Source organism: Thunnus thynnus, chromosome 18, assembly GCF_963924715.1.
Source record: "Thunnus thynnus chromosome 18, fThuThy2.1, whole genome shotgun sequence".
Classification (NCBI taxonomy): domain Eukaryota; kingdom Metazoa; phylum Chordata; class Actinopteri; order Scombriformes; family Scombridae; genus Thunnus; species Thunnus thynnus.
The window spans coordinates 29,016,561-29,032,370 of record NC_089534.1 but is presented as its reverse complement, the minus strand read 5'-3'; the positions used below and the strand labels follow the sequence as shown (position 1 = coordinate 29,032,370).

Sequence of the window (15,810 nt, the reverse complement as noted above, 5' to 3'; positions counted from 1 at the left end):
TCATGTCTTGAGGTCAGGTCATTGGGTCTGTGTGTGTACGCTCCTGCACTTATACAGACAGACTGTTAGTCCAGAAGGAATCAGGAGGATAAGGAGGAGCTGAGATGACACTGGTCTCACCCAGCCAGCGGCTTCAAAACATCTCTGAAAACACAGTCTGGCTAATGTAGGCCCAGCAAGGGCCCTCCTCACTAGCCAAGACAGAAAGTTGAAACTGAAACTAGTGATACTGTAAAAATGTCAGCATGTCATAAGCATGCTTTTTCACGAAACATGAACATGAAATGTATATGAAATGTAAGAGTGGCAAAAATAAAAACATTCATGCTTAGTCATTATGGGATAGTCAAAACAAAAAAATATCAATTTATAATCATTATTTTGCTATCTCAAAATTAGTATTTAAAAGTCTGACTTACTATTTCATAATTTCGATTTACAAAATAAAAGTTTTGACTTAGTACATAATAATTCTGAATTATGACTAATTATGACTAAGTATCATAATTCTTAATTTAACAAAATTTGAACCTACTAACTTACTCATAATTTTGATTTATATCATAATTTGGATAAAGAAAAATCTAAATTCTTACTGAGTATCTCATAACAAAAATAGTCAAAAAGTTGACTTACAGTAGTAAGTAATTATGTTGCAATTATGACATAATACCATAACTGTGATTTAGTATGTTAAAATGCTGCCTTTCTATATCATGATTGTGGCTTATCTTATAATTATAACTTCATATCTCATTATTTTTTACTTACCACAAGTGTTTTTTTTACTTTCATCATTCCTAACTTTTCATCTTTTCATCATTTCTTTTTTTTTCTTTTCTTGACTTGGCTTCCATACAATTAAACTTTTAACACCCAGGTTTACTTCATGTTGTCATTTCATCTTTTCATACCTACTCCCTTGATTGCCTGTTTCATCATATTTGATTTATGGTATTGTAAAGTTGGTGTAGAAAAAGGATATTTGCGCACATCCTGTGTTCTTATGTGTTACCCTTCCCTTTGTGCAACAAAAAAGGAATAAAAATATCCAGCCTGCATGGTTTTAGATTAACATATCAGATTGTGGTATTTTCCAACCGACTGCAATTAAATTAGTCCTCGCTGATTAAATCTCACTGCATTAAAGTCATCCCAGCACTCTGTGAGAGAGAGAGAGAGAGAAAAAAAAAACAACTTAATGAATAATTGTGTCATATACCCTGTGGCTATGTTGATTACAAATTACTTAAGTGCTCCTGAAGACACACAGTGTGTTTTATTAAAGACTAACAGTCTCAGTGAGGACCAGTCACTGTTAATGTGCTTAAATGGCCTTTGAATCGATTGTGAATCATGAAAAGTGATGACGTGCAGGAAAATCGGCTCAGCATTTCCAGACCTCTTCATATACTCTCCAAATCAAATATTTATAACTTTTGTTTGTACCAATGATCCCTGTGAGCAGCAAAGCACTTTCAGCCCTTTTCCATACAGCTCCAATGGAATATTTATAACTTTTATTTGCTTAAAAATGAAGTGAATCTTTCCTGAATTGAACCCAGATTTAACAAAGATGCCGGGGCTGGAGGGGAACAGCAGGGGAATACACATCACCTCTGTGCCTCTTGCTGAAAAATTGTCAGTGTTCCCATTGGATCGTTTTGCCTGCTGTTCTGCTATTTTTGTCCCATTAACATTAATAAGCACTTATGAGGCTCTGTGCTGCAAAAACGCCAGTGGTCATAATATTTTTTCAAAACAGGGATGTTTTCTTTGAGAATAACAAATTTCTTCAGCCTCTCAGCTTGATCACAGACTTTCAATGATTTGTCTCTCATGTAGAACAGCATGAGCTATATAAGTGTGTGTAACCTCATTACCAATTTAATCTGCCTGCTACCTCATTGTGTCACACGCTTGGTACACACTATCACTGCAAATGCCCAATATACATGAGAGAGGCATCCTAACATGGAAAAAACCAAAAAGTTGGATATATTTATAACTCTTCCCTACAGCTGAAATCATGTGTCTTCCTCACTACTGCCATCAGTTGTATTCCTGCTCTCACATTCAGAAGTATTACAATTATAGCCCAAACAATAAACACTCACCTAGAACTTAATTAGGAACACCTGCGCAATCTAATGCAATCCAATACAACAGCTCTGCCATAAATTCTACTTTTATTGCATAATGCACCTCAGTACACCACCACTACCCACTAAGACCTCGTAATAAACAGGAAGTAGAATTATCACCTTTCTGACAATGTCAACAAAAACTGAAAATGTATTAGCTTTCTTCAAGTAGAATTTATGGCAGAGCTGTTGTATGGGATTGCATTAGTTTGCACAGGTGCTCCTAATAAAGTGCTTGGTGATAGGGCTGTGCGATATGACGATATATATCGTGTGAGGATAGAAAAACATTTATCGTTTCATTTTATGCTCTATCGTTTATTTTGTGACACAAATCACTCTCTTTTTTCTGTCATTTGGAGTCCATCTTTTGCACAGATTACATTGATAAATAACTCTTCTTGACTTTTTACTCGCAAGCTTTTATTGCACTTACAGTAACGTAACGAGTTTAGTTGTCGTCAACTCTCCAACTCTCCACCGCTGTCTGTCTCTCCTCTGCTGCGCTGCACACACACGTAGGGCTCAGCCCCACACGCACAGAGAGAAGGAGAGAAGCAGTGAGACAGCAACCATAAATGATAGCAAAACACAGTAGAGACTGTTTTATTCATGTTATTTACCAAATTTATGTACAGTCATTTAATTTCAGCTCAATGTGAGAGTCTCTGCGGTGTTTTGCTGTCATTTATGGTCGCGCTACTCTCCTCTGCTCCCTATGGTTCACCCTCCGTGTGTGTGTGTGTGTGCTCCACACACAAGAGAGATAGTGAACCAGCTGAAGTACGTGAGTTGAGCCATGAAGAGTAATTTAATTAAATCTGTGTAAAGGATGGACAGAAAACAGGGCGGCTGGGGCCTATGCACGGACCAACAGTTTATTCATTGAATTAAGATTTGCTATATTGGAATAGGTACTGTTATCGAGATATGAAATTACCTATATCAGGATATGAGAATTTGGTCATATATAATATACTGATATATCTGCAATGAACAGATTGTCCTGGCCTCTAATTAGAATGCAACCAAACTACCTACAACCTAGTGGATGAGTATACTAGTTGAAAATATGACAAGATTCTTGGTCATAATCAAAGCTGAATATTGTTGTAAATATTGGCTCTGTGTCATGTTCAACCAAACTACTGTTGCAGTTGCAATATTAAAGGAGCACTCCACTGATTTGAAAAGTCAAAGCCAATTTGACATGTAAAATGTTGGGGCAATGCTGGATTTCAGACATATACTGTAGATAAATGATGATATACAGCATATATTATAAATATGCCGTCGACTAGTGTGTGTGAAGCATATAGTACCAAGGCCTCAAAAGTCAGGATACCTCTCCCTCTGCTGCTTTTGTCAGTTGTCTTTTTAATTCGAGTCCCCCAACTTTATGGAAATTTCGATGCTAAATCACTCTGTCCCTTAATAGCTAATTCATACCTTTAATTAATTCAAAGTCACAATTTTTGTACCATCAAATACTTCTTTCTTAATACTTGATCTAGTTAATACTTTATAGAATGGTGTTAAAACCCCTTTTTACAAGAATATAAGGTTGCCTTTCCTCTAGCTTATCGCAGTATATTTTTGAACATGTGTGATGTTGATCTTGGTATGTATGTGATGATGAATCTGTTTAATATATGAGATATATGTTATGATGTTTGATATTTGTGATATTTTTAATGTCTGGCCTAGGGATGCATATTGCCACCGATCTCCTGATTCAATTTCAATTTCGATTTTGATTTCGATTCACAAAGTGCAGAATTAATTAATTTCAACTGGATTTGATTCAAATTCAATTCAATGCAATTTAGTTCTTGATTCAATTACATCAGATATAATTAAATCACATCTAAATTCTTCAACACTTTCATTTCCTTGAACATTACAGGCTGAATTGTCAACACATTTCCTGATCATAAAATTATAGACAAAAGAGTTTTTTCTTGAGCAAATGCAAAAAAGACAAAAACATGATATATTTTTTAGGCCTACGTGTTGAGCTGGAATAATAAAAGACCTGCATCACTAGCAAAGACTTCATCATTATGAATATTTAAATACCCCCCAACCCATCATGCAGCCCTGACTGAACCATTTACAACAAGTAAACGATGCATACATATAACATTTAGTGCTCCTGTACTCATGTTTACTGAGTAAAGGTGCAAATGTAAAGATTGATCTCTAGATTTCAAGAATTGACTATGGATAATTCAAATTGGAAAATCAATTTTTTTATTCATCCCTAGTATGGCTTTTGTATCCCTGCTCCACTGTGTTGAATTGTTCATTGCTCTGAGATGTTTATCACCCCTGGCGAGTTGGCTGGTTAACCGCACCTGTCATCATAGAGCTTGTCAGTCTATTGGTGTGCATGGATGAGTGTGCTACCAACATTTTGACCTGATGAAGATTGAGTAGGATCAAAATGTTGTCCTATCTGATTAAAGTTTGTGGTTTGGAGTATATGTACAGCCATTCCTACTTTTTTTTTTTTTTTTGGTACCATCAAATACTATGTCACAGTATATACTATATGCTGCTACAGTGCATGCCTTGGTATGACTACTGGTGCAGTATCGATATAAAGTCAGACCTGATTTCATAAGCTCAGGTTTTGATTAGGGGTGTGCCCGAATACAAATACATTAGTCGCCAAAGCACAAATAGTGGGTTTTATACGAATATTTGTTTCATATAAATATTTTAAAAGTTTTTGGGAAGAAAAATGACAAAACATGTCAAATACCAGTTTGCAGGTCGGTTACATCGTTATCTCAGTCTCTCTCCTCTGCTCCACTGTTACGTCTATCAGGGGTAAGTCCCAAATGGACTCTCCATAACCTGTTGTTCCTCTTCTCCTTTCCACAAAGTTAGGTTGTAAAAAATAGGCAATAAATAAAAAGTGCAAAGCAAGAATCACCCTTGAAGTTCTTCCCTACATGTTACACACTGTGCTGTCTCTGTGTTATGGGTGTATAAATAGGTAGGGGTCTGTCTGCTAGGAGGCGATGAGTAAAGTTTTAGCTCAGTAGTCAGCGCAGTCGTCTATGATCTGGGAGACTCCGGTTTGAGACCCGGTGTGGGGACCTCCTTCATAAGGTAGTTTATTCATGAACACTTATTGTAACACTTTCATTTTCTAAAATTGAAAGCGTAATAAAAACAAAAACAGGATCTTTAAGCCTCTTTCCAGTTTTATTCGAATACAAATACAAATACAAATAATTTTGCTGCCTCAACAAATATGGATACAAATACAAATACTGGGCTCTCTTCACATCCCTAGTTTTGATACAAGATTTCATCCTGGAAAACATCACTGTGTATTCATTGAGCCCAGCAGCTGGAAGTAGGATCAGCCAGGAACCTGTGGGGCATCTTTAGATGATAACATGACTCGCCACCTGTAACTCCTATTTCTCACCTTCAAACCTGTTGAGATGGATTGTTTATAACAATGGCCTACATTTCTGTAGCAAAGACCAATGACAGCACAGTGGATGGTGTATTTTTGTATGAGGGTTCGTATTTATGTGTGAGTGAAGCACAGATCTGTCAGTCATGTACATCCTACTTGAAATGACGTCTGCCTCAAGCAAAGTCCCACTGAGCTGCAGCCAGTCTACAGTGAGGCAAAAGAAAACTGTGGGCTGGTGTTGTCAGGCTGTGAGATACAGTCCTGCACATATAATAGTTAACAACATACAGATGTGATGATAAACAGGTAAAGTGGCCCACATCTAAGAGGACATAATGAAGACTTTTAAATTAAAGTTTTTATAGTTATAATTTATACTATACTACATAGTTATAGCTTTGTAGATTTTTTTTAACTTTATTATCTGTTTTTAATTTTTAGTTACATGTCTTCCGTATTCTCAGATGGTACCACACAAGTGTTGTGTGGTTGATGACAACTTTTATCACCACAGATGCAGAATACATTAATTCCAAACATTCAACATACAATGACAAATTTAATTCTTGTAATTATTACAAGGTGACACAGAACTTTTAGTTTAACATGTGAGATATGAGGATTCTTCAAATAAAATCTATATAGACTGATAATATTGACACAGGAAACTGCTGTTCTGTTGGTGTACAATGTGTAATGGTTTGATGACATGATGCTTTGAAGTTATGTATTTTTGCATGTGAATGAGACTGATGTTTTGTACATGTCTTATTACTTGAAATAATCTAATACATTATCATTTACACAGCATCATTGGTGACTGAGTAAAAGTTGGATGAATTAAGCTAATAGATAACCTTTTATTCTTTCAGGATCTGATAGATGTGTCTGTTTCTTTCTTTATAGACTGGGAAGGCTGCTGAAAACTGTCTGTCTTGACTGCAGCTTTTTGTCACTGCCCCAGCTGCAGACACCTGCTCTCATCCACGTCCCAGGTAAAGCATCTCAAATGAGCCTTTTCTTGAGAAACTTTATTTTGAAGTTTCTGAGTTGGGGGTGTGGCATCCTGTAGAGGCCATCCTGTTCTCATTGCATGACTGATAAAAATTCCATCGTTTTGTGGTGTGTATATACAGGCTTTGCTTTCACCTGCTCTGTGAAACATGGTGATGAAGTGCTGAAATGTGGTGGTTGAAGAGAGACTAGACTCCAGTGAGTTGTTTTTTTTCACATTTGGACCTTTGTTTGCACCTAGATTAAGTACCTGGTTGGCAGCTGTCACACTCTTCCTTATTTTACCAAAAAAGCACACCATAGCTATTGAATGGGATTTTCCTACTGCACCCAGTGTAAGCTCATATCTGGAGACACTTAAAGTCTTCTTTGCAATTGCGCTGCTGTTGAAAGTTCAACTGTTTTGAGAACTCTTCCATATTGGTGCAATGACTTCCCTATAGGAAGCACATTATAATGCAAGATCAGTCTTTTTAGTGCCTCTTTCTCAACAGGGAAACACTGTCTGAGGAAACACAAAGAGAGAATTTGATGCTAAAAAGACTGTAAATGTGTCAGATATCCACTTGATATGACTAACTCAGACTGTTGAAGCCTTATATAAGCTTCACATCAACTTTTAAATGCATTTTTGCACTAAATGACCGTGTGGACTCACTATGGATTTTGTACCTCCATCACTTACACTAAAAGCACATTTTTTTAAGGCAACCTTGAAGAATTTAATTAAGTAAAAAATAACACTGTAAAAAGCTGGTATTGAATGTAATTTTGAATTTTAGCTTTGTTTATTTGTTAGGATCCCCATTAGCTGTGCCCTAAAGCACAGCTAGTCTTCCTTTACACATTTAAAAACGTACATTAAAAATTACAGTCAACACAAATGACAAACATAAGTGTCCATAGTGTCCATATTAGGAAATTAGCTGAAACATGAAAAAATCATATATTGCTCTGCATGGTTATGGTTATAAATATATCATTATGTCCCCAATGTTCTTCTCCATGTGTAAACAATAAAGTCTAATACATGTGTTAGTGCCCAGTGCTGGCTAACACCACTATAGCACACTTCCTACTTTCTCATACAAATTGGTTAAACACATCAATGTACCTCAGTCCCTCTTACTGTGGAATATCTGCCTGCAGAAAGCAGGTCATGTTATAAATAGCATTTAATACCATCCTCTCCACTCCTATGTGTTTTAAATTGGCAGTGTGTGTGTGTGTGTGTGTGTGTGTGTACTCTGTGGCTCCACAGTGGATCCATTTGTATTGAATTAGTGTATAAATAGGCTTCCATTCAAAGGCCTGACTGACTGGCCAGGACGAATACACACACATATCATGGATACGATCTAGCACTGTCTACTTATTCAACTGGATCTCACTCACAATTGCAGGTTCTGCATGTTTCTACCGGCTGCTCTGGTTTCCACCACAGTTCAAAAACAAGCAGATTACAGTAGGTGAAGTGGAGACTGAAACATCCATAGGAGTGAATGTGAGTGTGTTTGTCTAAATGAGTCAACCTTGTGACAGACTGGTAACCTCTCCAGGAGTACCAATCCTCTCCCCCCTCCAGCGATTAGTTTTCAAGTTGTTGTAAAGCAGGTGTTATTCTATTTTCTTATTTCCAACAAATCTCATGAAAAGACTAAAACCACCAATACTTTCCTCAGTCATTTCCTAAGACAGCTGGTCACTGTAGTTTTTAACAAACATTAAATATAACAGGAGGAAATTTGTAAATTTGTAATATTAATTATTATTATAATGGTTTTCTAGTGAGCATTTCTGGTAGCAGGACGGTATGTGTGGGATTGAGTCAAAATAAACTACAGTGTGTGTCTTCATAGTGATGAAGGAACATGTCACTCAATGCAGCAGTGTGGAGTAAAGGCTGACAAACCTTTATTTAGACCATTCCCCATGTAAATCCTTAAATAATAGAATAGATAATTACCAAACAAACTGCACTCTTTACTGAGCATCATAGATAAAACACACTAACTCACTAAATGCAATAAAAGGCCAACATTAGCTTGAAAAAGCAGCATACTAATACTACATCTTTCTGATGTTAATGGGAATGTAATTTGCTATTTGAGGATATTTTAACTCCACATGTGCTTACAGAAATCTTGACTGAAAGACTGTAATATTTCTCAGGTTAAGATATATTGAAGATAGTGCTGTTAATGAAGGCACCATAGTGTAAATGAAGTGTCCAGTCTGACTGAGATCTCAGGACTAATTTAATCGCTGCTTTAACACTCCTGTAAGCCCCTTTGCCATCTAAAATTAGCTCCTTAAGTTGAGACCCTCATCTGTTGGAGACCAGCTCTCAGTGTAAGGAGATGTCAGCATAGCTGCTCATCAACACTAACAACCACCACTTCTCTCCTACAAGCCATGCAGGTAGCTAAATAGCTGTTGCTGCCATCAGTCTCTAAAGCTGGTTTACAACAGATGCACTTTTACCCCATTTTAATTACACATTCTAACATTTACACCATTTTGTTAAAAAATAAGTTTGCGTGTGAGTGGCAATTACTATAGTAATTCAGTTAATTGCTAGCTAGTTTTATACTATGCACCATTAAAACACAATAAGAAAATGCTGAGGGTGTACCATGTTTACATAATCTTGATGCTCTGTCTTGTAAAGGCTCTCTGTGTCTAGTCTGAACACATTTCAATTCATATAATGCGCACATGGTATATATACTTAACCCTCCTGCTGTGTTCGTTTAATGTGTTCCTGGTCCAAAATGACCACCCCATTATAACTGATTATAAACCCATAATAATATATCATATCATTATCATTATCATATGTTGTGTTAGATCTTTTTATGAAGTTAAGTTCTTGTGAACATTAGAAGTTCTGTAGGCCTCATGGACCTGGGCTCATACAACTGGTTTTTCAGTAAAAAAACAAAGCATAATGTATAGTTTATTTTGAATATAACAAATACTCAGATGAAACATATTGTGCTATTAATCACAAACTGCTTTGTGTCAAAGTTTAATACAGACATTTGTTTTGAAACCATTTCAGTTTTTTTAAATAGTGGTACAAAATAACATCTGTTGTGTTCCCAGTCAAAACTGACAGTATGATTTTATTAGTAAAGAAAGGACATAGGCTCAAAACTACACATATTACAAATAACAACAGTAAAAATAACAGTATTACTAACAATAACAACAAACATTAAAATATTCACAATCTGTCAATCAATGGTAGTTACATTTTGTGTGGTCTCATGCACATGTTGGGGGAAAGATTTGGTAACACTTTCTATGGAGCCCATTTCTATAATGCATTATAAACATACTCATAAAGCATTAGCTATAATCTGCTTATAGCGCTGTATAATTATAGTTATAAGCACTCATTCATAATGCTTTATATATATATATATATATATATATATATATATATATATAAGCATGTTATAATGACTTATAAGGTCAAATATCATAATACTTCATAAATGCTGGTCACTCACTGACCTTTATTTTGTAAGGATCATAGTGTATTATAATTCTAATAGCTGTAATACATTATAACCATTTTATAATGTATTATCACTGTATAATGCATTATAATGTGATTCTAAGTTACTGTAAGCGGTCATTGGGTACTTTAAGTAAGGTGAGAAAAGTGTCATTAGATCTATGTGTAGTAGGAGGGTTTCCACACCGGGTTTCAAACCCTTGTCTACACTAACCAGTCAACCAAAGAATTAAGCCATTGGGGGCCAGAGCCAGTGCGCCTAGTCATCCATGGTCATTGCTTATCATCAAAAAGTTGTGTCAAATTGGAATACTCAATTTCTTATATGACCCGTTAAACAAATACATTAATTTTACATCGTTTTGTGTGTTGTTGCATAGTGTCACCGTGCAGGCCTGTGCCCTCTAGAGAACAATGACCATGGATGATTGGACATGCTGGCCCTTAGCCAATAGCTTAATTCTTTGGCTGACTGGTTAGTGTAACCATCTGTGGTTTGGGAGACCAGGGTTTGAGATCCAGTGTGGGAACCCTTCTTCACTACACATAGATCCAATGATATTTTTCTCACTTTACTTAAAACATTCAATAACCACTTACAGTAACTTATATTCACATTATAATGCATTATAACAGTGATTATAATTCATTATAAAATGATTATAATGTATTACAACTATTAGAATTATAATACACTATGATCCTTGCAAAAACAAATGTCAGTGAGTGACCAGCAATCATGAAGTATTATGATACTTGACTTTATAAGTCATTATAGAATGCTGTGTAATGTGTTATGATTATTGTTATGAATAATTTTTATACAGTCACAATACAATTACTATGTAGTTTTATACACTAATTGTAGTCTCACCCATTCATTTCTAATGACCGCTCATTTTTGACCAAGAACACCACAGGTGTACAAAAGTTAAATAAAAGACTCAAAATTTAATGAAAATTATCAAAATGTATTTTGTGTGTTTAGATGTTTGGACAAAGTCATGGAGTCTTATGACAGTCAGATTAAAAGAACAACATTTTTCAGAGAGAAAATGTTTAAATCTGTCCAATTTTACCGTAACACAACAGGAAGGTTAAACAAATATGTGTTGTATCACATTATTATAAACTAGCTGACATACAGAAACCCTTGTAGAAACAATGTTTGGCATCGAGGGCAAAGTTATTTTAGGGAGTTTGTTTGAACATTCAATACAGGTCCACAGTTGTTTTTTAACCCAGGGGCCCCATAGCAGTTTAATCAGTGAGTGCTGATTTATCTCAGTGCACAATTATGATAAAATACAAACCCAGGTCTAACTGAGCCAAATAAAGGCTATATGTTTGCTGTCATGAATCCTCTAGTTTAGTCAAAGACACAAAGTGTACAAGGTGTGAGAGACTTACAGTGTAGTGATGCAGCTCTTAGCACATCATGATGCTCCGTCTACATCCAAATATGCATCCAAAGATGCTGTCATTGCACATATTTCATTTCAACCCAGTGTCATGGCAGTTCATGAAATAGTCACAAAATTTAATCTATACATTTGTGTACATGGACACGAATTTTCCATTTTTTTCATGACACTCAGCACAACTTTCAAACTAATGTATTTCAGCCTTATTTCCAGCCTGTCTGTCATGATGCATGAGCTGGTTTTGTTCCATTTCTTAAAAAGGATGCCTGATTAACTTTCACACAGCTCCATAGATGCACATTTAATAAGCTTGCAAGCTGTTTTATGTATTTTTCTCAATAACATTGGCAGTAGCAGGTGCTAACAGGCTAAGCTAACAGTGTGTTAGTGGCATGGCATTAGTAGCAGTCCAGATGGTCCAGATTGAGCGGAGGAGCTGTATGGCTCCCACCCTGAGCGTGATGTCAGAGGAAAATGGTCACCGTGTGGGTCTATTGTATTGTGAGCAGACTTGGCATGTTTGATTCCTGTTTTGGCTAAAATATCTGAAATAAACCAACATCTTTAGTTTTTCTTAACATCAATCATCCAGATGCAGTGTAAATACTAGTCAGCTGTACTAGATGTTTGATATATTCAGTAGATATATCTTTTTACAACCCTATTTACAACCCTAAACCAGAAAAACTACAACTGTGGTGCTGATTTCTATCAAGCTGCATGGCACGGCTCTAGAGAATTGTAGGTTTTAGAAAATATTAGTGTTTTTCCTAGAATTGGAAGTTGTGAATACTGAATTGAGAGTACACTGAGGAGTTTAAGGGGCTGGTAAACACATTTGTGTAATCAGATTTTAAACATCTAATTGTTAAATGGGAGAAATATATTTTAACCATATTTTACCCATATTTGATAGTGTCCCCAGTTGTTGACTATACTCACATGATAGCTGAGGTCAAGAGCTCTCTTATTTTGACAGCGAGTAGACAAAGTTTTTATTTTTTGTGTTTGTTTTAGTGTTTTGTGTCTGATAATTATTAAATTTTGATGGACTGTTTCTATTTTAACTGGCGCAGCTTTTATAGCCTTTGCAGCACTGATTTAGCGGCCCAGGAAACTCACAGACGAGTTGCATGAATTGTAAGTCATCTCATGCGATGCTACTCAGTCAATCAAATCTGTGCATTCCGATAAGCATTACGACTCGAGTGAGATACACACACACACACACAGGGGAGAGATGAGACGAGGGACTACAGTTGAAGAAATGAGTGAGTCAGAGAAAAGTAATTTCACATGGCGTGCTCTGAAAAGAGAAAATTAGCCAGCGAAAACAGAGCTTTTAATCAGAATGGACAGAATCTTACATACTCATTCCTCCCACAGGCAGTTCAAAACCAGTATGTCTCATATGTTCCAAGACCGTTGCGATTGTGAAGCGCCACTACAAGACAAAGCACAAATCTTTTGAGCAAACATACCCATTCGAATCTGAACTGAGGGCACAGAAAATAAACGATCTAACAGCCCAGTATGATCAATCCACCAGAATCTTAACACATTTCAGACTTAAAATCCTGGCAGGACAAGCTAGAGCTCGCTTATCTCACTGAACAAGAGAAAGTGGGTTAGTGGGATGTAAGAGGGAAAGAAAGAGAAAAGGGTTCGAGTGTTACGATGTGTTGAGATTGTATAAAATTGGTTGAGACTATTAAGATGTGAAATAGAGTTAACAAAAAAGACGAAAAAGGGAAACTCAAGCTACCCTTTTTATTTAATTTTACTAAAACAAAGCACTTTATTTTAAGATGCACATTTTTCAAAAGCTCTCTGTTATGTATTTTATTTTTAAATGCAGCCTGTATTTTACTGAAATGAGAAAAGAACATTCATTTATTATTAGAGTACTTATTATTAATAATCCCTCCAGTTAAATGTGAAAACTGACAATAATTATTATTGAAATAGTATTGAACTGTTGTTGATACAACTACTAGGTTACTAAAATATATATGGCACTGACTCATAACACAAATTAGACTTTATGATGTTCCGGACCTTTGTTTGAGGAAATTTTCTCTAACTTGACCTCTTTGAATTTTAATTGAATATCCCTGCTCTATGTAAAAAACTCTGAATTGCCTTGTTGTTGAAATGTGTTATACAAATAAACTTGCCTTGCCTCTCCTTCATACAGCTGTTCTGTTGCATACGTGATGTCATTGAATCAGATGTGGTAACTCACAGTGTGCTGTAGGCTGTAGCCACCAAGCCCACAGTGTTCCAGTTTAATGTTTTAAAAATGATTAATCACTAACAGTGTGGTTACTCTGTAGTGCAGACAGGCCATAATGTTGTTGACGGAAGACTCAGACTGTTGCCTGTGTTGTTGAGTCAAGTAATGAGCCTTTTCAGTTGCCTTTCCGCTGTTAGGGTCTTGGCCATTGTCCAGTTCAGCACCACGAACAGCGCCACTGTGTTGCAAGAAATAAATCTCAGCTTTGTTAGTGAAATGTCCTTCAAAAAGTGAAAACTAATGCCCCTCCCTCCCCACCGGGTCTGTCAGCCACACATTCTTGGAAATATAAAATTAAATGAGCAACTTCACATTTTACAATCGCAGGCCTCAAAAACACCTTTTCTTAACAGAGATGGTGGCGTTTGGATTTTGGTTGCGGTGGGCCAGTGGCAATTTGAAATGGACTGAAGCCCACTGACAGCAGACAACCATAAAAGGAGTCAAACGCGCCACATCCACCCACAACACAATGCTCCTCCGTAGCCTTCTGCTACCAAAAACTGACAAAAAAATGCTTTATTTATCAGAATCAAAGGAGAAATAATTAAAACCGATGGCCTTAATGTTAACTTATTGTGTAATTATCTACACAACTATTTCCAATATTCCATTAGATTTGCTGTGAATATTAATGCTCCCCAGAAGATAAACCATTTGTATTTTGAACATTCTATGAACTTTACTGTAGCAACAAAACACTCTTACTAAACCTTCAACAACAGTAAAATTGTTTGTATCCATGTTTGTTCCCTCGAACATGTTCATATTGGTATATTGGTGATATTATTTGTTAGATAGAGAGTTTGTGATATACTTTTTGTTTCTCCCCATGGACATATTCCTCCAGGAGCATGCTGCTGATATCAGTAAAGAACATCAGTAGAGTATCAGTGGCGGCTGGTGACTCAAAAAATTGGGGAGGACAGGAAGAAAACCAACATGGAATCTTACAACAAACTGCATCAAACTATATCATTGTCCCCCATCCGATGAAATCAGAGGGCAGAGGGGCAATTTTATATGCCAATAAATCAATTGCTTTCAAAAACAAAAATATACATATAGTTTCTACAAAGTGAAACAAAGTGACAACAAAGTGAAATTCAGATTCATAGTATTCTTCTATTGTGACAACAGATTTATATTCTCATCAAAAATAGACAACATATCATATGATTTACATGTGTTTCCTATGTATTTTCTTAGTTTACAGAAATATATAAAGTAGCACAAAGCTTATAATGTAATACAGGTTCAGATCAGTGCTGAATACTAGAAAGATTGAACACTAAAAACATTCACAGATCTAAAAGTGTAGGTTCACATCAGAAAGTATTAATGTATGTATCAAATACATGACTTACACACTCTTATCTATATGCACCACATACAAAATATAGTCTGCAAAGCTTACATGTTAACAGTAGGCGTGCAACAGATCACAAAGCTTCTGAACTTCCGTACGGATTACGGATCAACTGCGATCCGTTACACCACTAGTTAACACTCGTTATTCTAGTAACTTTAAGCTTATTACTCAATATACGGCTCAGCTAAACTAATGAAATTGTCACAAGCCCGCAGCTAGACCTCCTGCACACTCATTCACTAATCACACAACATCAACAGGTGACTGAACAACCACTCAATTAAAAACTGGATCAATTCTAAATGAATGAGTGAATCCAGACAGCTCACTATAACTTCAACAAGCAAACTACCTACAGAACATTATATGATCTCTGCTGCATTCTTGTTAAGGAGATAAATTCACACAACAGCCACACAGAGACATTTAACCATCAGAGATGAAATTAGCGACCAAAGAGACAGAGAGAGAGAAGCTGTATCTGACTCACGTTATCTGACATCTTCTTCTTTCTATCATGAAAGAATTTCTGAGATTTGATAATGTTCATTTCAACCAATTTTTTTAATATTTTGATCTCCCTCTTGCCTCTCAA

The 15,810-nt window shown here is 36.1% G+C and overlaps 1 protein-coding gene across 2 annotated transcripts in view; it reads left to right on the top strand.

Moving 5' to 3' along the window:
* lrfn2b (leucine rich repeat and fibronectin type III domain containing 2b) overlaps nt 1-15,810 on the top strand; it is a 176,308-nt gene that overhangs the window by 26,392 nt on the left and 134,106 nt on the right. The window contains exons 2-3 of one of the 2 annotated variants that reach the window (XM_067572746.1): nt 6,490-6,578; nt 6,720-6,795. The gene's annotated coding sequence lies outside the window, so the exon portion shown is untranslated. The remainder of the gene's footprint in view (nt 1-6,489; nt 6,579-6,719; nt 6,796-15,810) is intronic. The other variant, XM_067572745.1, reaches the window with a different exon arrangement.